The 24,850-nt window shown below is 42.0% G+C and overlaps 1 non-coding gene across 1 annotated transcript; it reads right to left on the reverse strand.

The window, feature by feature from the left end:
- Positions 1 to 7,263: 7,263 nt before the first annotated feature.
- LOC120281558 lies at positions 7,264 to 7,371 on the reverse strand. Its single transcript, XR_005542701.1, has one exon. It is a non-coding gene; the product is annotated as a small nucleolar RNA R71 (small nucleolar RNA).
- Positions 7,372 to 24,850: the final 17,479 nt, after the last annotated feature.

Raw genomic sequence — 24,850 nt, forward strand, 5'->3', positions numbered from 1 at the left:
GATCGTTGATCTGGCGTGAGCGGCTTGAGTCGTGAGCTCCGGATCGGCGGCGATCTCGAAGGTGGCGTGCTGCGTATGGGGTCTTAAAGGAGAAATCTTTATTGGCGTTGGCGATCCGGTTGGCGGCGTTCCTCGTGATCGGAGTGGTGAGGTCTTCGGTGGCGGACGTCCGGATAAGGCCAGGTGAACTTGAAGCGGAACCATTCTCGACTACGGAGAGCCCATGACATGGATATCGATAGGGTTAGGGTTAGGGATCATTCAGGGGTTTGGATCCATGGTGCCTAAGTCGGTGGCGGGAGCGGAGGGAGGCGGGCGGAGATGAGGGTTCGATCTCGCCCGTCTTAGATCTTCGTCTTCATCGTCTTTTGCACATCGTCGACCTCATCTCTTTCATCTTCTTGGTCGATCGACCTCGGGAAGACCCGCATACTCCTAAATCGTCGGTCGAGGCGTCGAAAGGTTGCACTCGTCGCATATTTAAATAGAAACAGCGATATTTAAAGCCGTTTTTAGCGTGGCGCAATATATTAAGCGAAACATCGATGGTTAAAGCAGACAAACAAGCGTATAAGCGAGACTCGTTTCTTAAGCGGAGAACTCATTTTCTTAAACGGAGAGCTTATTTTTAAGCAGAGACCTCGTTGAGTAGGGGACGTTGGTATCTCGTCGTCGGCGATCTCGCGTGAGCAACGAGTCTTGAGCTCCAGATACGGCGGCGATCCGAAGGTGGCGTGCTCGTATGGGGTCTTAAAGGAGAAATCTTTATTGGCGTTGGCGATCGGTTGGCGGCGTTCCTCGGCGGTCGGAGTGGTGAGGTCTTCGGTGGCGGCGTCGGATAAGGCCATGGTGAACGAGCGGAACCATTCTCGACTCGAGGACAGCAACATGGATAGTGATAGGGTTAGGGTTAGGGATCGATTTAGGGTTTTTGGATAGCGTGGTGCCTAAGTCGGTGGCGAGAGCGGAGGGAGGCGGTCTGCCGATGAGGGGTTCGATCTCGCCCGTCTGCGATCTTCGTGCTTGTACGTCTTCGCAGCCATACGTCTACATCGTCTCGTGCTACTTTGCGTCGTTGACCTCGGGGAGAGACGCGCATGCTCCTTGTCGTCGGCGAAGGCGCCGAAAGGTTGCGCCTTTTCCTCGAACATGAAATCCATTTTTCGTACAGCGTGGCGTGATTGTGAGCGCGTAGCTTTATCTCGCTGGCGGCGGTCAATTTGCAGATCAAAGAGATTTTTGGGGGTGATACATCTGCGCTTGAAGCGTTTCTTAAACAGAGACCTCATTTTTAAGCAAAAACGCTCGTTCTTAAGCGGAAAACTCATTTCTTAAGACAAGGACCTCATAAACGGACACTCTTTTCTTAAGCGGAAAAACTCAGTTTCTTAAGCGAGAAAACTCAATTTTTAAACAAAAACTCGATTTTTAAAGCAAAAAGCTCGTTTTTAAATAGAAACTCGTTTTTAAGCAGGGAAACTAGTTTTTAAAGCGAGGCATACATCTGCCATATTTTAAATAGAGAACGTTTTCGAATAGAAGCTAAGTTTGTCTCAGGGCAAAAAGTGATACCTGTCAGCGGCTTTTATCGTAGCTTACACAAAGGAGACAATTTAGTCAAAAATTCAAATTAACTCTATCGATCAACTATTAGATGTTTGGGGTTTAAAAATCGTTGTATTGAAGAAGGGGTTTTTGAGAGGGTCACAGTAACAGGTGTTTTTAGCGATATTGCATGACTTCTGAGGTGTTTTTAGCGATTTCCACTAATAATAATAATAATAATAATAATAATAATAATAATTTATAATAATAAATAACAACACACACACACACACACACACATAGCACAAAAATCAAGCGCTCGACGGAATCACTCATCGGCGCCGTCGCGCCGGCGCGGTGCTCGATCGCCGGAGAATCTCCGGCGCTGCAGCCTCAATCTTGCAACCCCAAAAAGAAGCACCATCCCAAATCTCCAGCACAAAAGCTCGATGAATCAAATCGTGATGCCGAGGGCGAGATTCAGCGAGGATGAACCGATCCACGAGCTCACAAAGCTCATCCATCCACGATCTCCCTTCTCAACAATCATCACCAGCATCGATCTCCTGAAATCTCCGATCGGATCATCGCTCACCTTCACCACCGCCACGCTCTCCTCGATCCGCCCACTGCCCTCGCTCCTGCACCGCCGATAGGGATTGGGGTTGGGATGGGCCGCCACATCGTCACGCTGCTCTGGGTCTTTGAGCTGCCGGAGAAGGCCGGAGTAAGCTAGGGATCTCGCCGGAGGAGAGGTTTCGGTGGGATTTCGTGGGGTTGGGGTGGTTTCATGGATGGTTCGGAGATGGCGATCGATTTGGTGTCTTTGCATCCGCAGGCGAAGGAGAAGCGTGCTGAGCGCCGCCGTTTGGATCCGGCGACGGTGGAGTTCGCCGGCGCGGGATCGAGATTCGCCGGAGAAGAAGAGCTTCATTTTGGTGCGTTTTGGAAGGTGTTTCGTGGTATATATATGGGTTTGGTTTTTGCTTTTTAACCCCTGGAGATATTGAAAATTTCTTTTTAGTTCTTTGTTGGAAAAAGTAAAATTACGAAAACGTCCTTGAATTTGAAAAGTTTGCCGTTTTACAACTTGAACATAATTATTTTTGTGGACTCTTTGGTTCCAATGTGATGATTAAAAGCACTGTTTTTGTGTTTTTAATGAAAAACTGAATTGATTTTAATAGGTATAAATATTTAAATTATAAGCTGATGATTCTAGAGGTTATATAAATGGATGAGAGCATTTGCCTTTAACTATCCAAGCAAACTATGTGATTTTTAGAAGGGCCTATTGACCAGTAATGTATGTTAAGAGTACAAAAGTTTATTGTAATGTTTAATATTTAGTTTTAGTTTTAACCGGAAGGATATGAAATAAATATTTTGTATCGACTACATAAACTAATGAGGTGTAATACATTGATAGTAACAATTTAGAATTCCTCACTTATATGAATATGAACCTAGCTTTTACTCATGAAATAATAATATTTATGATCAATTGATTTTTAGTAACGACGCTAAATAATATTAATAGAAAGTTTCGCATGACAGCAACGTACAACCTTGTGATCGATTGGTAATGGTCTGCATGTAAGAGTATTCATAGTTTTGTGGATGATCGAGCCTGATTTGTGCATTTATTATATGAAATCTTTAGATAATACCTGCGTATCTTGCCTGAGATGAGTGCGTGTGGAATCCATGATTAATTTCTAACTCTGGCGTCGGCGCTCCTGCAGGACACAGTGCTGTGATACGTCTTTACTCGAGAGACAATATATATCTCGTCATCGTAAAGTAGCGTGCGTACGATACATCATCGTGTCATCATCGTCGTCATCATCAATGTCATCATCATTGGTCTCATTATCAATGTCATGTTTTTTAAGTTCGGAGGGTGAGAGTGAAGTAAGAGCAAGTCTCAAGGCAAGCAAGTGGCATTGGAGGAAGAGTAGTAAAGTATGGCATAAATCAAAACAAATAAAATGCTTGGAAGAAAAGCAATGTCTTTTTTACAACACTCAATTGACTTTTGTGTAATTATTACCACTTCACTCTACACTTCTTTATTTTCCACCAATATATATATATATATATATATATATATGTGATAATAGGAAAGAAGAAGAAGATATATGTTAAGAGTTCATGAAGTTTATAATAATGACATTAATTTTGAGAAGATAAATATTTATATTTTGTAATAAGGTTATATTGACTCATTGTTTTGGGGTTGAACTTGGAGTTTTTTAACTGATTAGGAACAATATTTATTGTTTTTGGGTGTTTTGTCTTGATAAGGATATGTTAGAGTTCTACTCAAATTAGACTTACATCTTTTTCGTACACATTATTATTATTATTATTATTATTATTATTATTATTATTATTATTATTATTATCATTTGTTTTTATTATAACTCATTTAAAAAGATTTGAGTTTTTTTTTTACCCATAATTGGATTATGATATGATATTTATTGTTATTTGTGCCGGGTTTTATACGCTTTTTGAAACTTTGCTTTTGCATGGAATTTCATAGTTTCTTTTTGCTGGTATATAACTTGAAAAATCGTAATTTGCTTGAAATTTTTTTCATAAATACAAAATCAAACTCATTAAAGTATTATATATAAATTTCTCTACAATCACTAAAAAACCTTTAGTCTAATGGTATTGGTCTCACAAAATACTTAATCTTCATTAGAGTTCAAATGTGCCCAATGTATGACATTAAAAGATTTTTAATTGTGAAGAGGATCATCGATAATCAATTCTTGATAGTTTTGCACCTTGACAAAACAAGTGATTTGTCCTTTTACTAAAATTATTTAAATCAAATTATATTAATTTTACATAAATTTATATAGTCATCATTCTTAGTTCAATTAAATATTTAATAAAGTTTTAAATTTTGCTTTTAAACGAACAATAAATATTATAAATTTAAATTTAATTAATAAGAATATTTACTTAAATAATAAACTGCAAAAAAAATTACTGCAAGGATGAAACAACCTTCCTGTTTAACCATTTAATAATTTAGTCATATATATATATTGACATGTCTAAGCAGGGATCTATTAGTACTCTGTGACATGTGCCATCACCTCGGTGTGGTTCCTGCCACACACAGATCACACCCAGCAGACAACACCCACTAGGTGCCTGTAACACCCCATAGCACTCCCGAGAGCCCTCTACAGGCGATCAGGGGGCTCGAGATGGTGAGAAAATATAAGCCACTAGAGAAATCTTTACTGGGTGCATCATTGTCCATCTTGCTCTACGCCAAACGTGATAAGTGCATGTGTATAAGTAATGCGAAATATTCTTTTTTACATTGAGCATTACTTTTCTCGAGCCCCAGCCTTATTCTTGTGTATATGTATTCGTTGTGCATTTGAGTTATGGAGATAAATTGCGGAAGAAAGAGACTAAAAAGTAGATTCTGGATGCAATTTTAGTTAATTCTTAAGATTAATTAAATGTGAAAACATAAATTGTGCTCAAAAGAGAGCATTTTGAATTTATTATGCCAACCTCGATTGTGTTAAAAAAATACTAAATTAAGAATTTTGTAGTCGATTCCCCACATACTCATGTGTTCGACTTTTACAATACAACCAAGATCTTGATATTGGTTTCATCAAGGAAGTACAATATCGCATGGATGTGTACTTACATTCATGTGGCCTCAACAAAGTATGGATTTGAGAGTATTTTGTAGAAATGCTATAGCATTTACTGTGCAAATTCTTTATGGCAGTACTATAAACTGAATTATTGTTTTAAACTCATGATCAACTTCTAAATTTTATGGGTTTTCTCATCTCCCCATCTTTGAGGCGCGCTGCAGCTAGGGTTTGGAGAGCTTCTTTAAGTCTGCAGAGTAGTTTCTGAGCTTGACACCTGTTCCTTTAAAGGCTGGTTAGTGGGAGGCTTTCGTCGACACTGATCCGTGCGGTGTATCCTGGGCCGGACAGGGACCCCCACGGCGTGGTGGACTCTCCACAAGACCATCACTCGCATGACTAATGAGTTTTCTACTGGACGCTTTGTTTTGCAATTCGATTTCATTGATTGTATCTAGCTCCATGGAGAGCTAAACACCCTAGTGGAGTGCCCGGCTGTTGTGAACCCTAGGATGTATTCGTTTCATTGGATCTCTTTATTATGATTTCCAATTAATTGATGTTTATTGTGAGTTCCAATCTTTGGAGACTTGATTGTATCATAGTCCCACAAAGGTGACACTAGGGTTGAGGTTCTTGTTTTCTAATCTTGCTTGTGGTGGTGAGCTTTCGCATAAGAGTTAGACAAAGCCTGGAGTGGAGAGGAGTTTTAGAGGGTGAGTCGAGGGGTAGCAGGAGGGGTCCCCTTTCCCTCGAGTGTGATCATCCTACCTCCATGTTTCCAAGAGTTCTTTGCGGCCGTGAGGCAGAGTGATAAATGTGCTGAGGAATGACCTTCGGCATGGGGCTTGGTTGCTAGTGCAGCGGTGGAAGCGTTGAAGTGGGCATCACAGCACCCTGGGGCTTAATTGTAGCTGGGGATCTTTCCACACTGGACCAAGGGTTAGAATTCGATACATAGGAATAGGGTTTATCACTTGGAATCCCTAGGGGCTACATTGCAGTCTCTCTGCGAGCTTGCGGGTGAGGAGATTATTCAATCTCTCTCTTGACATCCTGTATAGAGTTGAGGCATGGTTGACCTTAGATTTGGGATTACTAATTAAGGATTTCCCGACTCATTGTTGCATCAATTCAGAGTATAATAGATGGTTTTCACTTGAAATAATTATCCTAGGCGGATCAATATTTGGGTACCCGATCTTTATCGATTGCCTTACCTTCTCCTTTTACCTATGTTCTCTATCTTGTTGCTCTTATCTTCATTATTTCATATTTATCACTATTCATCTTCCACATTAGTTAAGAAACAAATTAAGTGTCTTTATTCCCTACTCTCTATGGATATGATACCCCACTCATCTGGGATTATACTTCGACACCCGTGCACTTGCGGTTTACACGCATATACAAACGTGTCAAGTTTTTGGTACCGTTACCGGGGAGTAGCAGTTTAGAGATACTTTGCACTTTGTTTTCTTAGGTATTCATTTATTCATTCTATTTCATATTTTCTTATTCTATCATCGTTTTGATCTTTTATGGAGTGCGGCTGAGGTTATGACCAAGGGGAACCCCTCCACATCGATTGATGGAATCGAGCTCGAATGTACACTTATAAGAAAAGGGAAAAGAACCTATGCAAGAACATTCTAATCAAGCTGATTTGGAAGTAGAAGAATCTGAAAACATGATAGAACAAAATAAGCAGCACCGGACATTTTTCGATTATGCCAGACCTTCAGTATTGGGGACACAATCGAGGCATTATGCGTCACGATTCTGAGATCAGAACTTTTGAGCTGAAAGGCAGCATTCATCCATATGTTACTGCAATCATAGTTCAATGGTTTGGCCGATGAGATCCAAAGCAGTCATATAGAGAACTTTCTCGGTGTATGATATCTCTGAAGATAACAGGTGACGAGATGATGCCACCAAGTTGGGAGCCTTCGCTTTTTCCTTGAAGAAGAGCAAAGCGGTGGCACTCATTACCTAAAAGCCTCGATTACCACATGGGAAGAGATGGTGAAAGCTTTTCTTGCCCGATTTCCCTCCCCTCCCGGAAAATCCATAAAAGCTTAGGAATGAGATCCTCGTCCTTTATGCGGTTGGAATTGGAGTCTCTATTTGAGACGTGGGAAAGGTTCAAGGAGCTCTTGAGAAAGTGCCCACAATATGGATTTCCATAGTGGATGATTGATAAGACCTTTTACAACGGTTTAAATCAAAGTACAAGGCAACTCTTGGATGCGGCAGCACGAAGTACCTTAGGTAGCAAGACCCCCGATGAGGCCCGTCAATTAATTGAAGAAATAGGGTTAAACAACTACCAACGGAATGCCAGTGAGAAGAAAAAGGTGGCCGGCCTCCATGAGATAGATGCAGTAACCTCATTTTTGGCTCAAGGGGAACCATTGAGTAAGAAGTTAGATCTCCTAACTTCGAATAGAGTGGCGCCCGTGACTACTTGCACTGGGTGTGGTGGAGGACATGCTCCCCTCCGATTGCACGATACTCTGTGGTAATGCATCTTCGGTTGAGAATATCGATTTTTGTGGGTGATGGCATGAGTAGGAAACCCATCACAACAATACCTACAATCTAGGTTGAAAAGTCATCCCAATTTTCTCATAGAGCAACCAAGGTCCACAAAGGCCATAGAGCCACACTGGTTTCAATAATAAGCCCCAAACATGGAGAAGCAGAGTTTTCGGGTTTGGAGACTCGGATGACTGGAATTTGGAGAATGCCTGTGGGCTGCAGATCAGTCCAATCGTCGGATGAGAAGGTTCTAATAAGTTGAGCTACATGCGCAACCACTTTGCTTCTTTGCACCTTGAGGAATCAAGTGGGGAGAAAGATTGCGAAGTCTCTATCAGAAGAGACCACAAAGGCTTGCCCGAGTAACACCAAGACCAGCCCTAGAGGCATGTGAGAAATGATCACTTTGAGAGTGGTCGGCGAGGTTGAGGGTAAGCCGGGTGAAAGCCAATGATACGCATATGAGGGGTATGGGAGGTTGAGGAAGGGAGCAAGCAAGAGAAGGAGGTGACACCTCCACCTATCAAAGCCAAGATCCCTTATCCCTCTAGATTGAAAGGAATGACCAAGGAATGAAGCGATTACAAAAGTTCATGAGTTTGTCCAAGCAACTCCACATCAATATTCCTTTTTGTTGAGGCATTGGCTCAAATGCCTAGAAGTATGCAAAATTCTTGAAAGACTTGTTGACCAAAAAAGAGGAAGTTTGAGGAGAGTGCTTCAGTGATTTTAGATGCATCTTGCTCGGCGGTTTTGCAAAAGAATATGCCGAACAAGAAGAAGAGACAGGGAAGCTTAGTCGTTCCGTGTAATATTGTTAATCTAGGTGAAGAAATGGCGTTGGTGAACTCGGGGGCTAGTATCAACGTCATGCCATACACCTTCTTTCAAAAGTTAGGCAGGGCGAGCCTGAGGCCTACTCGGATGACTTTGCAATTGGCGAGACCCGAGCGTTGAGGGTGTCGAGGGGTATCATCAAGATGTGCTTGTCAAGGTGGACAGAGTACATATTTCTATGAACTTTGTGGTGCTAGAGCATCGATGAGAGATGACGGATGTACCCCGATACTTGAGGAGGCCATTTTTGCGAGACTTCAAAGAAATTGATTGACATGGAGACGGTGGAAGCTAACTTTTGAGGTTGGAGATGACGAGCTCACACCCTTTCTTTGAAACCATCTTGCGTTCTCTTGATTTTTATGATACTTTGTATTTTCTAGACACTCTGATGAGATTGTTGATGAATACGTGCAGAAATGTTTAATCCGGCCATACGAGGCTTGTTCGACCAAGAGGGCGACAATTAAGTAATGATGCTTGGTTCGACTGAAATTCTCATCTAACGACAGGGATCATGAGAGAAGGTACTTACAAAAATTGAAGAGAGGCTAGGAGGCTCACGAAAATGCTCAAGTCTGTGGAGACATGCATGAAGCGAAAGAAGTTGGATGAACCATTGCTAGGTGGTCCCAAAACGATAATTCACCGCAACCCTCAAGAGCTTTTGCTCATCATGCTTCCAAACCATGGGTAAGAGGCAACCTTCATCTATGAACCCCAGTGAGGAGTAAGACAAGAGCCACGTCAAGCTAGAGTGATGTTAAAACAAAAGCGCTTCTTGGGAGGCAACCCAAGTATTTACTTATTTTGTAGTTTAGCAGTGTTTAGTGTGTGCATGAATAAAGTGTTTGAGTGTTGGTGTCTTGATTTTTATATACTTGTCTTTTACCCAATTTTATTGTGGGTTTCAATTGTCATCAGTATGTTTTATGTGGATTTGGTGAAGTTGATTGTTTGAGCTATTTCTCATGTTTGTCACGTAAAATTTGCATATTAGGAAGGCTCGGAATTGTAAACATGTTCAAAAATTTTTAAAGCACTGAGATTTTCTAAGGCATCCAGGAGAAAACAGCAGCGAGTGTGTGGGTTTCCTGCGCTCGTGAATTCGTGCGAGCTCATCGGAGAAGGCACAGGCGTGGACTCGCTGTGAATGACTCATCTGCAATTCTTGCATGCCCGTGGGTAATTTCCACTGCGGGCAGTGGATCTGCGAGTGGCGGTTATCCGGCACCGCGGGGCGTGGACTTGACGTGTGGGAGACCTTGTGAAAATGCTGCGGGCATGGGCAGTTTTCTGCGCCCGTGCTCTGTGAAACTCTGAGCGGCTCTCTCCGTTCAAGAAGTTGAGAGGTGTCCGCTTCGAGTTGGGCACGGGAATGTCCACCCATGCTTGAAATTTCCACGGGTATGCCGAACACTAACAGTTTTTCTGGGATGTGCGAGGCGGCCACGGGGCGTCTAGCCCCACATGGGTCGGTGCCGACGTCGATATTCTCACCGTGTCTTGCATTCGAGAATGATAGAGTGTTTTCCCGAGATCACCGTGCGCACTGCCTGATGAAAGCTCTGCAGAGGCAGCACGGGCGTGGGCTAATTTCCTCACGCCCATGTGGATCATAGAATTCAAGAGATGCTAGTTTTTCATTAAAATCTTGGATTCTTTTTCTTCTTCATCTCCAATCACCCGAAAACCCTCTTGATCAACTTCTGACCTTCACGATTTGTTTTGGAGGATTTTTCTTCACATTTCGTGCCGATTTTCAAAGTATTATCATCTATTTCATCAGTAACAATTTTAATCCTCTTTTCTTCGCAAATCCTGAGCTTTTATTGAATTGAAGATCTTGAGTTGTACCAATTTTCATGATATAATGTCTTATGCATGCTTAGGAAGCCCTTAGGTGCGGTTTTAATTTAAATTTTTGGAGGGTGGTGCTGCCGTGCGGTTTTCGCACTCATGAGTCCACCAGGGCATGGGTACTTTACATGCCCATGCGATAATCTGCGATATTTTGTTTTCACGAGTTTATTTGATCATTTCTTCCTCATTTTATCACAAGAATGGCATCGCTTTTTCTAGGGAGCAGAAGGGAAGCTTTTACAAGAGAACCTTCACCCGAGGTTGGCACATATTGAATTCTCAAATCCAGGCATTGGGCTCGATTTGGTGACTATCCAGACTCAAGATTTGACACATTTGAGCGGTGGAAGGCGGAGGAGATTGCTGATCACAGGCCGCTCACGGCTCGCTGGAGGTTTCTGAGTCCTTTGAGTTCCAGTAGCCATATGGGAGGTTTGGCGTCACGTGATGTCATATAGTTCGGAAACATTCATACATCGATTGACCATGAATGTCCTTGAGTTTTTCTATCTTGCGCATGGGCTTATATGATGAGGCTTACATAGACACCGAGGGAGTATAGACGCTGGCATTAAATTACCATGTCACCTTGACCCCATAGAAAGCTTACAAGGCCTTGTGCGAGACGAGGCGCATGTAGGCAAGGGATTGTCCAGGAGGCCTCTTCTGTCCCAGGCTGAGCTACGGTACTTGTGCGCCATTCTTAGCGAGTCCCTCTATAGATGGCCAGGGGGCAATACAAGTGTTTTGAGTCGGCGTTACTTTTACTTGTATTCTATGGTGCGGACCGTTCCGATCCACTTAGGGGTATATTGTGCCGATTATCTGCGATATCGGTGCCACTTATTGGGAGAGTGGGAGTATTATTTGTGGTTCTACATCCTCGACTTATTCTTGGGATGGGCCTTGTAGGCGCCATTCGGGACCACGAGAAAAGACATTTATTCCTTCTCCAGTTGAACTCGATACTCTTACAATGATGGAAGTAAGTGCGTGGAGTATGGTTTTCGGGGTTCACGTTACGGTGACAGCTCCACCATTGAGTACCCGTGAGCAGAGAGGGATCGTCTGATGGGAGCGATCGCACCGGCGGCGGCCAAGAGACCTCGGGTGCCCAAGCACCTTTTCGAGAGCTTATGAAAGTCCTATTAAGGAGCTTGAGAGCATTATGAGTGTGATGCGATGCGAGATCGTCGAGATGAGGTCGGGCTACAGGTCGGCACATTATATCGATACTTGATGACCGTTTCAACTTCTTATGAGCGGCTATTGAGAGCGGACAACTCCTCTAGCATCTCATTCACTGCCTCCACCAACACTCTTTGATGCGGCGTGACAGGCAGAGGACAACATTGTCACTTGATTTTATTTTTCATCTTTTACTTCGCATTTTGCTTTTGAACTTGTATACCCAAAAAGGACTCTCCTTACAGGTTTGTCATCTATTTTGCTATCTCAAGTTGTATTCATTGCTTCATCTTTTATATAATAGGGTTATTTTTGCTTTTATTGAGCTTTACTAAACCCCCTCATGTATGCATCACGGATGGTCTTGTCATCATGGGGAATTGAGACTTTTGTCATGGGCATGTCAAGGTGTTTTGGCACTTGGCCAGTGTGAGGCTTCACAACCAGTTGGAACAACACTCCATAGATTTAACTCCATCAAATGTAACACTAAGAGTCGGGGATATTGTTTTGATTACTTCTCCCATCAAATTTATTTGAGTTTACATTATGATTGAGCTTGCATGTGTACATTAGGGACAATGTACAACTTAGAGATGTAGAGGGAGTTTCATAGTGCTGCGCATCTCTTTTATAGTAGTTTTTGATTGATATACATGGTCCACATAGCCAGTGGTGGTTCACCTTAGTTGCATTGATTGTATTCTTGAGTTTTAGGAGAATTTTTAACATTGAATGTTTTCTCATGCTCTAGTTTTGTAATTTCTGGTGCCCGATTGACACTTGTTGCACTACTCACTCTTTTAACTCTTTTGAAAACTCATGTTTGATGCATAAGGGACTATTTATAGTTGTTTCTTGTGTTAATTCTGATGGATGAAAAGAAGGAACTAAAATAGATTGTTGTTTATTTGTGCTTGTTGGGTGGAAAAGAGCTACCACCAATGAAGTATGGCAAGCTACTCTCATAAGTCGGATACTAGTTCTATGCCCTAATGAGAGAAAGGCTATCCCATGGGATGAGTGAAAGCTACCACTCCGATGAAAGGTTACCACTTGAGGGATGTAAAGCCACCTTAGTGACCGCTTTGGAGGGCGCTACCTTAGAGGATGTGTGAAGCTACTACCATAGAAAATTTTTGTTACTTTTTGTAGATAAATAAGTCCCTTGTAATTGAATAGTAGATATACTTTTGGGTTGTTTTGAATGAGTTCACACACTTACGATTTGGTTTGTTGTCCTTTTTATTCAAGTTTTTAGCTAGAGCATTGATTTTTCGTATTTAGTGTGAAAATTTCCCTTACTTGTAGAATGCTCTCTTTGTATGCTTTGGTAAACCTAAGGCCAAGCCTTCCAAATATTTCCTTCATCCATGCATATAATGTTTTAATCTTTGCTTGAGGACAAACAAAAGCTTAAGTGTGGGAGTGTTTGATAAGTGCTTGTGATATAATACTGAAGTGTTCTTTTCCTTGTATTGAGCATTAATTTCTCTCGGTTTTAAAGCTAATATGGGTGTATATTTATGTTGTTACTTTTATGCTGGTAGGGTTGTGAGGCAGATTATGAGAGAAAGAAGCCAAGTGCCGTCATAATTCCACACTAATTTTGGAGGAAATCTTGCTAAGGTTGAAATGTCTCTTAGAGACACTTAGGTCGGGTTCTAGATGCGAGGAATGTGTGTGATAACCTCCTCGTGCTCGAGGTTAGCACAACTATCCTGCAGAGGGAGCACAAGGGCGGTCGCATTTCGAAGCATTTTCAATATGTGCTATGCATGGAACATGATCCTCCACACCAACATGTCCGATTAGTGACTGAAGAAGCAAGGTCATCCACAAGCGTGGCGTGTGCCCGTTTGCGATTACCTCTATAGAAAGTATGGATTCGGGAGTATTTCGGTGTCTTTGTGGCGGGATGTACTTGTAGAAAGATTATAGTAAAGAGCTACGTGGTGACTTGTTCTGACTGGCCGAGAAAAGCAGGAGGAAAGCAGAGATGTCCAACGCACGCGTGTGCAAATTCCACCGCAGTAGCGTGGCAGACATCTGAGGGGCAACAGCAGTGGGCGTGTGGATTCTGCGATTCTGACCCTTTAAAAGCAGATTTCAGCCCGATTTCGGTGTTCTTTCCACCTTTTCTCCAATTTGTGAGAGGAGGCGGCAACTAGGGTTTTGAGGTAGTGGCTAGATCTTTTGGAGAGGTTCTGGGGCTCTAACATCACCACTTAGTTTGTTTAGAAGAATGTTGGTGTGAGAAAGAGCTTCATCGGCACCTTTGATACGGCTTAGAGTTTATCCTGAGGCGGAGAAAAGGGACCCTATACTTGACGGGTAGAGGACTCTCCTACAGGACGATCACCACAGTGATTAACGACGGGGTTTTCTATGGATGCTTTGTGTTTACGTTTGATTTCATTGATTGTATATCTAGCTTACGCATGAGCTAAACTGAGTGGATACTTGAGTATTGTGAAACCTAGAATGCTGTTCGTTTTATTTGATCTCTTTAGTATTCTTTCAATTAATTGTTTGCTTTACTATGAGTTTCCAATCTTGGAGACTTGATTGTATGAATATTTCCCCTAGGGTGACACTAGGTTCGAGTAGTTCTTGTTGGTAACTCTTGTGAGTGAGTGACACACCATGAGGAATTAGACAAAGCTAGATTGGAGAGGAGGGTAGAGATGGTGAGTCGAGGAGGCTGGCCGAGTGTCCCATTTCCCTCGGTGATGATCTATCCTACCTCCATGTTCCAAGAGTTCTTTCAGACCATAGTGGAGGCTGGATGGGCTAAGGGATAACCTTCGGCGCTTACAGTTCGCAGTCTTGACTGGTGAGTCGATTGAAGTGATTTTAGCTTGCGAAACTGGTGTGGCTAGGGATCTTCCACTGGACCAAGGATTAGGTCTATACACAGGACTCGGGTTTATCAACTTGGAATCACTAGGCTCATTTGCAATTCTATGCGAGTATGAGGTTGAGAGGTTGTTCAATCTCTCCTCCGGGATATGTATGAGTTAGGCGTGGTTGACCTTGGACATTTGGGATCATGTAATTGAAGTTTCCAGGGAGCCTCATTGTTGCATCAATTAGGAAGTATAATAGGGTTTCTTGCACTTGAAAATGAGTTATCCTAGGCCGGATCAATATGTACCCATCCCATCTTTATCTTCGATTGCCTTACAACTTCTCCTGCAATGCTACTCTATCTTGTTGACCTTTTATCTTCATTATTTCATATTGTTTTGTCACACTTATCACTATTTATCCTCCACATTAGTTAAGAAACAACTTAGAGTGTGTTTCATTGCCCTACTCTTTGGCGAATATGATACCCATTCATCGCAGGATTATGATTTCGATGCCCATTCATAGCAGCGGATTTACACTCATATCTGCGGACGTATCATGTCTAAAAGAAAGAAATGAAATATGACAAGCGTACGTTCCGCATGTCACTGCAAAGTGCGTGTTTGTCGAGTAATAAATCCGTGCGTAGGCTAACATTAGCGCACAGAGTAGAGTGGCCAAGCAGCTTGTAGTATTTCTTAACTAAGAGAAAAGTGAATAATAGTTGTGTGATAAGATGTAATAATGTAACAAAAGTAAAGGGACATGAAGAGGCACAAATGAAAGAGAGAGTGGCACTATCCAGTACAAATGGGGTGCCGAGGATGTTGTTCGCCTGGGGCCGATGAACTCAAGTGCCAAAACCCCTCTGTTATGACTCTCTACCCTAATGCATTAATGAGTCGTGGAGATCGCTGTATCAGACTAAATCTAAGGTCAACCATGGTCTAACTCTACATGTCGAGGAGCATCGCTCTCGGCCTCGTACTCGAAATAGCATCGGGAGCGCAGTCAGTTCACAGGGTTCAAGTCGATCACTAACACTGAATAGCCAGACCTGATCGCTGGTCGGCGAAGCGTCTGGTCCTGGTCAAAGCTGGGTGAGAAATCGCTTCAGCACTGCTCACTCCGACTGCCTCTTCTTAAAGCCCGGTGAGATCCCGCAGCCCATTCCTACTGTGCCGCCAAGAAACTCCCGAGAAAATAGAGTGGGATGAGTCGCGCAGGAGACAGCAGACTGCTGCACGCCGCGCAGCACTCTGCAGTGGCTTTATCCCAACTGTGCCACTCACTCCACGGACACCAGATGAACGCCAGCCCTGAGTGTCGCTCCAGCATTCAGTCGATCATGCGTTCAGCGCAATGGGAGCTCAGGCGATAAAGCATCAGTGGTGACGGCCATAATAATAAGGTTTAATGAAACAAATGCATCTAGGGGTTCATAAATGCAAAACTACTCGTAGGGTTTATGCTCCATGGAGCTGGTTCAATGAAATGAGTGTAAAATAAGTAATCCATAGAAAACTCGAATAATGTGATGATGGTCTGTGGAGAAGCCTTCTTATCCAAGGGGTCCCTTTTGTCTGCTCAACGATACACCTCATCGGATCGGGCCAGCATCAAGCTCTCCACTAACCCTCTTCCAAACGGAGCATGATGTCAGAGCCGTAGACCTCTCCCAATCTAGCCAATACCTCTCAAAACCCTAGCCGCCGCCCACTTTCAAGTTGGGGAAAAGATGGAGAAAAGGATGCTGAAATCGGGTCAAATCGGCCTTAAATGGGGCTAGAATCAATAATCCACACACCCCTCGTGGATTCACCACAGAGCATGTCGACTAACACACGTGCTTGTGGAATTTACACGCCCATGTAGATTCTCCGAAATCACTTTTCCCGGCCGATTGTCAGAATAGTACACAGTATAATGAATTGCTACAATGTTTGCTATTGTACCTTGCTACAGTACCTGCCCAAAATACTCCTGAATCCATGTTCTCATCGAGGTAACATAAACGAGCATATGTTTTACGTAAGTAAATCGCTTTGTTCTTTCAATAAGCGCTACATTGGTGGAGATCTTACTATACATGCATAAGCTAGAATACTTGAATGTGACTGCCTTTGTGCCCCTCCCAATCATTGTGCTAACTTGAATATGAGTAGGTTGTCACACATTCTGCATCTTGAACCCGATGCTATGCCTTCATGTTTTGATCCTTCTCAAGATTTCCTCAAATGGTGCATTCCACGATCTACATTTGCTTTTTCTCTAACATTCGGCTTCACAACCCTATATCCATGAAAGTAACATAAATGCACACATATTAGCGCTAAAACTACAATTTTGAGGAATACTAGTCAAAAACTATAATGATGAAATAAAATAACAAAAATGTAAGGAAAACATAAAGAGAAAGACACCTCAGGCGTCCGCGTGTCATCCTGAGTTAGTTGGTGTTAATGCTCGAGTGATGCTTGTGGCCTCATGACAAATGGTGAGAACATGTCTCTCTCAAGGATCTGCTTGAGTATAGTGAGACGTGGCATCACCTCAGTATGGTTTGCAGCCTAAAGTAGTAAGAACCTCTGCCAAATTTGTTTACAACACCCATACAGCACTCTTGAGCCTCTCAAGATGATCAGGGGCTCGAGATAGTGAAGATATACGCATTGGAGGGGCTCATGTGCTGCAGGGGATGCGTCGGTGTCTATCGGCTCCTACTGTTGCTGTAGAGCAAGTTGAGAACCCTCTGCCTCATTACCCTCACTCTTGAACTCCTTCAATGATGACATGATCATAACTTAAGCACTAGGTCTATATCTCCTCACCAAGCCCATAAATCTCATGGTCTCTAGTCTGAGAGGAGATGGAATGATTATCTTCTCTACCCTTCTGATTACCTTAAGTAGACCTATCCCCATGATGAGTCTAGTAATGTATGGGCCTAAAAATAACACTCCAACCCGGATATACTGGCCCTAATGATGCAAGTAGTAGGCCACGATATGTCCCAAATGAAGGTTCTCGCTCTATACCATCAAATACAAGTATAGAAGCTCCTTACGGCTGAGAACTCCAGTACTATCACCACGACCGTTCACTAATTTGCTGAGAACAACATGGATGTATTTATATGACGGTCGACAAAGGCTCATAGCCTTGGAAATCCCTGGCTCATACTAACCGTTACACACACCATCTTGTATACACTCTATGGAGTCAACCCATGAGGATAATCTATCTGGAGCTGAGCATACTCCTCGATATCAATGTAATCATCACTATAAAAGTCGAGGTGGACTGACAACTGAGTCATGCTCATGGTGTGGTACTGACCGAAAGCACGGAAATGAATGTTATTGTCCCAAGTGAAACTGGTGTATGATCAGTCAATCTCAAACGATGCGAGCACCTCTAATGTAAACATGAGGATAGCTGGTTCCCTAATAGACAATAAACGTTGCCAACTACCCATAGAGAGAAGCTCATCGACCTCACTGTGCCATCTCATCTCCCCAACCCGAATCTAATTTAAAAGCACTCACGTCGGAAAAATCTAGACTCGCCCGAACTTGAGCTTGGAGATGCTCGAATCTTGCTTGATGCTCGGGGATAGCAAACTCAAGTTGCTCTGGAGATGGATCACGGGGGACGTTGGCATACTAGTTTCCTCATTCGAGGAGCTATTCCGACAAAAATTTAAAGGAATCGATCAAATTAAACTTGAAAAATCAGATCGCAGAAATATACACGGTCATGTGGAATTTACACATGCCCATGTGGATCTTCGGGACACAATAATAGCAAGGCTAAGGCTCATAAAAACTTCTACAAATCAATAACCAGCATTTTAACCATGAAATCCATGCTAAATCAACCAAACCAAGCAAAAGAAAAGAAGATTGACAAAGAAAAAGGGAAAGGGAAGCTTACCGACAAAGAAGAAATCAAAACCTTCAAATACGATCAGAAAAAAACTCTTTAAATAGGCGAAGAGAAAGTTAGAAAAGAGAGAGACATAATCCTTGGTGTGGAGACATTTGGAAGTGAAAAGGCACGTGAAAAGTTACAAGAAAAATCACGGCCTTTTAAGTCTTTAGCTAGAGCAATGATTTCTCTTATTTGATATTTAAATTTTTCCTTACTTTTAGAATACCTCTTTTGCATATTTTTGGTGAACCTACGGCCGAGCACTTTCAATTATTTTCTTAAATGCTTTAATGTTTTATTTTTTTTAGGACAAGCAAAAGCTTAGTGTGGGGGAGTTTGATAAGTGCTTGTGTATAAGTATTACTAAGTATAATTTTTCTTATGTTGAGCATCACTTTTATCAGATTTTATGTCTCATTCATGTGTATCTGTCTTATTTTGTGCATTTAGGATTGTGGAGACAAGTTTGGAAGAAAAGAAGCAAAAAGAGATGATTGACACAATTGTTGAGTAAATTCTTCGAACAAACAAGGATCAAGGTACAAGTTGTGCTCATAGACATGTGGATGTGTTGACACAATCCGAATTGCATTTGTAAACCGCAAGTATACGTGTGTCGAAGTAATAAAATATCCCGGTGAGTGGGTAGTCGAATCCATAGGGAACGGAAGTATTAACAATAACCAATTCTTAGTTATCTAATTAAAATCAATTGATGTCATGGAATGAACTGATTGCAAGAATATTAATAAATAAGCAAACAGGAATATAAAAAGTAAAGGAGATCTCAATCAATAAAGGTGAGGTTCCCAGGTGATAAGTGCTTGAGTAGCCATATTTTTATATATGTTTTACATGCATTGAGCATCATTTTAACTATGGTTTATGTCTCATATTGTGTATTTGGTGTTTTTATGCATATAGTTTGTAAATGCCTTGAAGAGTAAAAAAAGGAAGCAAAAGATAGGCTATAAAGACAAAATGTTGGGAGTTCTTGTTCAATTCAAGGACCAAGACACGAGAGGAGTTCATAAACGTGGAGATGTGTGCCAACTTCCAAGAAGATTCAAGTCAATTCACTAGTTGGAAGGGCACAAAGGCAGCCACATCTTCATATTCCGTCTCTTTGTGAAGATTGCAAGACATCTCAAAGATACGTCGATGAAGAAAATTTTGTAGCCTACCACATGGACGTGTGCCCGGACATGTGGCCTCAAGAGAAGAGTGTTTTGTGAAAAGTACTGTAGCAAAATTACTGTTTACGCGCCCGCGTGGAAATTTCGTGCGCCCACGTGAAAATTCCTGCAGCCCACGCAGGCGCGTAGAAAATCTACATGGGCGCGTGGGGGCACGTGACAGACGCGGTCTAAGGCCTATAAATAGCCGTTTTGCCCTATTCTTTCTCATCTTTTGTGCGGCTCTTGAGGGGTGAGACAGCTAGGGTTTGGAGAGGAGGTCTTCTACGGCTTTGGAGGAGCTTCGTCACCAACTTTGATCGATTCCTCCTCCGTCATAGCATCAAGGAAGCCACGGGTGAACCTAGCTTCGGAGTGGGTCCTTCAAGACGTCGAAGCTCTCCATCAAGGCCATTAGTTCATATATAAGGGGGCTTATTTCTATAATTTTTAATGTACATTCATTCATTGATGGTGTGTTTTTGTATGTTGCTCCATGGAGAGCTAAAAACTCTAGAGGATATTTGGGCTTGTGAACCCTAGGATTCTCATCTTTTTGTGGATTTGCTTAGTGTTTCTATTTAATCCGAGTTTGATTAAGTTTTAATCTTGATTGTCTAATGCTTGCTTGCCTTATCTATCTTTTGGTTATTTGGTTTGCATGATTTGTTACCTTGGTGAGAGAGAGGTCTCCATTAGGGTTAGAATCTCAAGATTGAAGAGAGTTGAGAGGGTGAGTCATGACATAGTGAGCATCCCCTTTCCCTCCGATTGTAGTATTCTATCTCCGTTCCCTAAGCTCTATGTAACCATATTTGGTGTGAGGCATGAGATTGAGAGATTTCTCCACCGGGACCTTGTAGGGGGTTAGGGATCCTTCACCGGGGAATTAGGGGTTGGATCAATCTTTAGGAATCGGATACACCTCTTGGAATCCCTAGAGTGCTTTACGGTCATATGTGGTGTGAGGTGTTGAGATTGAGCGATTTCTCCACCGGGACCTCGTAGGGGACTAGTATCAGCGATCTGGAGACCTGAGCGGATTATATTTGGATTTGCACGACTTAACCTACTCTTCATAGAAACACTTTGCTTATCCGGTACCTAATATCTGAATCCTAGGGGAGCATTGCCCGAATACCCCACTTTTACTGATTGAGATCTCCATCCATTTCACCCTTGCATATTCATCTCCGGTATTCATTTCTTCGCACATTAGATCACCACACCTTTCCATTTATCATTAGTCTAGAAAGTAGAGAAGAAGTTAGTACTAGTAGCCCTGTTCCTGTGGATTCGACTACCCGACTCACCGGGTATTTTATTACTTCGACACCCATGCACTTGCGGTTTACATGCATATTCGGACGCGTGTCACCAGGTAATGCACCTCCTAGGATCTAACAAGAAGCTCAAGATTTGCTAAATGCTCCTAAGCCGAGTCTAATGGGTCGAGATAATCCAAGAACGACAGGCCCTTGCCTCCAAGATATCGATACTAGTCCCCTATAAGGTCCCAGTGGAGAAATCACTCAATCTCAACACCTCACACCTTATATGACCGTAATAAGCTCTAGAGATAACTAAGAGTAACCAATTCTTAGTTATCTTAATGATAGATCTAGCTCTATTTCTAGGTGAAAGATCCCTAACCCCATACAAGGTAATCTCTCAATCTCACGCCTCACACCAAATATGGTTGTATAGAGTCTAGGTAATATGAAGATAGGAAATCCTCATCGGAAGGGAAAAAAAGGACACTCCACTATCTCATGACTCACCTTCTCAACCTTCTTTAACATTGGAGTTCTAACTCTAACGGAGACCTCTCTCTCATCAAAGTAATAAATCAAGCATAAAGAATCAATCACAAGGATCAAAATGAACATGCAAGCCATGGGAATACAAGATTAAAACTCAAAATCAACTGAGAATTAATATAAAACATAAAGGAAATCAATACAAAAGATAAGATCCTAGGGTTCACATGCCCAAATACCTACTAGGGTTTAGCCCTCCATGGGTCAAGTTATAAAAATAATGATTAATATAATGAATAGTAATGTAAACCATAGAGAAAAAAACCACCTTGAATTCATGATGATATCCTTGATGGGTCACTCAACATCTTGAAGAATCATCCTCTGAAGCTAGGTTGCTAAAGGCTGCCTCGATGCTATAATGGAGAAAAGTTCGATCAAAGTTGGTAAAGAACGTCCCCCAAATCTCACCAAAGATCTCCTCTAGAACCCTAGCTTCCTTGCCGTTAGAATGCTCACCAAAAGCCCCGCAAAAGTCCCCAAAGAATAGGGCAAATGGCCCTATTTATAGTAACAAACCGTGGCTATCACATGGCTTCACGTGCCCATGTGGGCTGCAGGAATTTCCACACAGTCATGTAAACAGTAGTTTGCTAAAGTACCACTACAGTAAAATGCTACAGTGTTTCACTATAATACTTTGTTTTAGTCTTCTTCACAACCGTGATCCAAACACTCTTCTCTTGAGGCCACATAGCCAGGCACACGTCCATGTTGTAGGCTATAAGACTTTTTCTCGTCGACTAATCATTAGAAAGGTCTTGCATTCTTCACAAAGAGAAGGAGCATGCAGATGTGACTGTCTTTGTGCCCTACCAACTAGCACATTGGCTTGAATCTCCTTGGAAGTTGGCACACATCTTGATGTTCATGAACTCCTCTCATGTCTTGGTCCTTGAATTGAAGCAGAACTACCAACAATGTGTCTTTATAGACTATCTTTGCTTTCTTTTAACTCTTCAAGGCATTCACAGCCTAATTGCACAAAAAGAACATCAAATACACTATATGAGACATAAACCATGGTAAAAAAATGATACTCAATGCATGTAAAACATATAGAAAAAAATATGTCTACTCAAGCACTTATCATGTATGCCAACCTCTAAAATGTTCAAGTGAATACACAAATTAGAGGGCCACAAAGGCAGTCACACTCATATGTTCGACTTGTGTAACATTGTCAACAATTTAGTTAATGTGTTTGAAGGTGCAGATGCGACATGATTTACTACATGGATGTGTGCCCAATCATATGGACTCAATGAAGAAATTGAAGTCAGGGAGTACTGCAGCAAACTCACTGTAGTAAATCATTGTAGCAAAATAAATGTTCCAGTCTTTATTCATAGTGTGCAGGAAATGGAAGCTTGGAAACCCACACGCCTATGTGAAATTTTCACAAGGGTGTGTGGATGCCTGATTTCAGCCCATTGAATTCCTCTTGGAGAGTTTAATTTGGGGATCTTCCACCTCTCTTTTGCTTATCTTTTGGGGAAAGCGCAGCTATGGTTTGCAGAGATTTTTGCTAGGATTTAGGAGCGGTTCTATGGCATTTGAGATCAATATCCTTCAGAGGAAAATTATTGGGAGAGCTTCTGACGCCTTTGATTCGGCAGGGTGTACCATAGGCTTGACGAAGAAGTCCTTGTAGAAGACGAGGCGGCTATTGAAGACCAACCACATGAATGACAAGGGGGTTATCTCTATGGATCGCTTACACTTATTTTTTGTTTCATCTTTAACTTTGTATAGGTCCATGGAGACCTAAACCCCTAGTGAGTGCTTGGACTTGTAAACCTTAGGATTATTTTGTTTCATTGACTTCTATTATGCTTTTTTAATTAATAATTTAATTATGTTTCAATTCTGCATGATTATTGTTGTGATTTTCCCTTAGAGTGACACTAGGGTTGATAATCCATCTAGGTAACTCGTTGAAGGGATGACAACTTTACTAGTTTTAGACTTAGAGAGATTGAAGAAGGTTGAGAGGGTGAGTCGAGAGGTAGCAGGATGTCCCCTTTCCCCTTCAACGTGATTTATCCTAGATCCTTGTTCCATGAGTTCTTTGCGATCATGATAGAGTAAAGTGCTAAAAGACCTTCTCCACTGTGGCTTAGTTGCATGGGTGATAGAGTGAAGTGTTGAGTTATCCTTATCACTGGGGCTTAATCATGATTAGAGGTCTTTCACTTGGCCCAAAGGGTTAGATCTAAACTAAGGAATAGGGTTTATCACTTGGAGTCCCTAGAACCCCAAGCAGTGTCACACAATGTGAGGTGTTTGGAGTATCCCTTTCTGCCGGGGCATTTGTAGAGGGCTAGTCACAATTGACCTTAGGTTTTGGACAATGTGTATTTAGGCCTTCACAACTTATTAAACTTCAATTAGGAGGCATAATATTAGTTTTGCACTTGAACCAATAGTCCTAGGGTAAGCAGTGTCCGAGTACCCCATTTTATAATCGATTACCTCTCTTTATTCCTCTTGCTTTCTTTTTTCTCTTCTATCTTAATTTGCATAAATTGGTTGAATTACAATCATAAATTGGTTTTCACTCTAGTTAAATAACAATACTCCTAGCTTCTGAACATCTATTCACTGTGGATTCGACTACCCACTCACTATAGTATTTTATTACTTCAATGACCCATGCACTTGTGGTACACATGCAAGGGGTGTGTCAAAAATATACTTAATGATACTTATACTCAAGCACTTATCAATCACACAAGGTGACAACAACTATGGCAATCCGCATACCAAGTTTTACCTAAGCAATTGTGAAGATCAAACACATCAAGTTATCCAACCTCATGATTTAACACATTAATACACTAGAACTCCGTAGGCAATAAACGCAAGTTAATCAACATAACACATAAACAATCAAGTTTACATATCCGGGGGCACCAGAGAATGGTTAACCCCTCATAGTCTTACAAATCAACACGAGACTAAAGAAAACAAAAGAAATACAAGCGATGAAAGACTCCCCTCTTTACTTTTGAACCACTCCGACGGTGATCCGATGAAGTCCCACAGGCTAAGCTCTGCTCCACTCATGCTCTTGCACCATAGCTTTACTCCGACCCTAGAAATGTGAAGAGGAAGACCATGGCATCAGCCCTCCCCCCCCCAAAAAAAAAGGAGAGAATTCCTTGCCAATGACCTAGATCTGGTCTTAAAAGTTGTTTTTAGGGGGTGAGCACGGTTATGCTTAGGTCGTGCTTCTCTACCTGATTATCTCAAGAAATACTAAGCAATTGAATCAGAAATTCAGCATAAGCACACCCCTACTTTTCAAAGAGCATGCCCTTGCAAGGAGCACACAAACTATGCTTTTTCTCCAAACCCGTGCTCAGACCATGCTTCACCTATAACACTGTGTTTTTACCACTTTTCACACTGTAATTATGCTAAATCTTGATCTTTTGCACAAGAACCT

The sequence above is a fragment of the Dioscorea cayenensis genome, chromosome 2 (genome assembly GCF_009730915.1).
Source record: "Dioscorea cayenensis subsp. rotundata cultivar TDr96_F1 chromosome 2, TDr96_F1_v2_PseudoChromosome.rev07_lg8_w22 25.fasta, whole genome shotgun sequence".
NCBI classification, from domain to species: domain Eukaryota; kingdom Viridiplantae; phylum Streptophyta; class Magnoliopsida; order Dioscoreales; family Dioscoreaceae; genus Dioscorea; species Dioscorea cayenensis.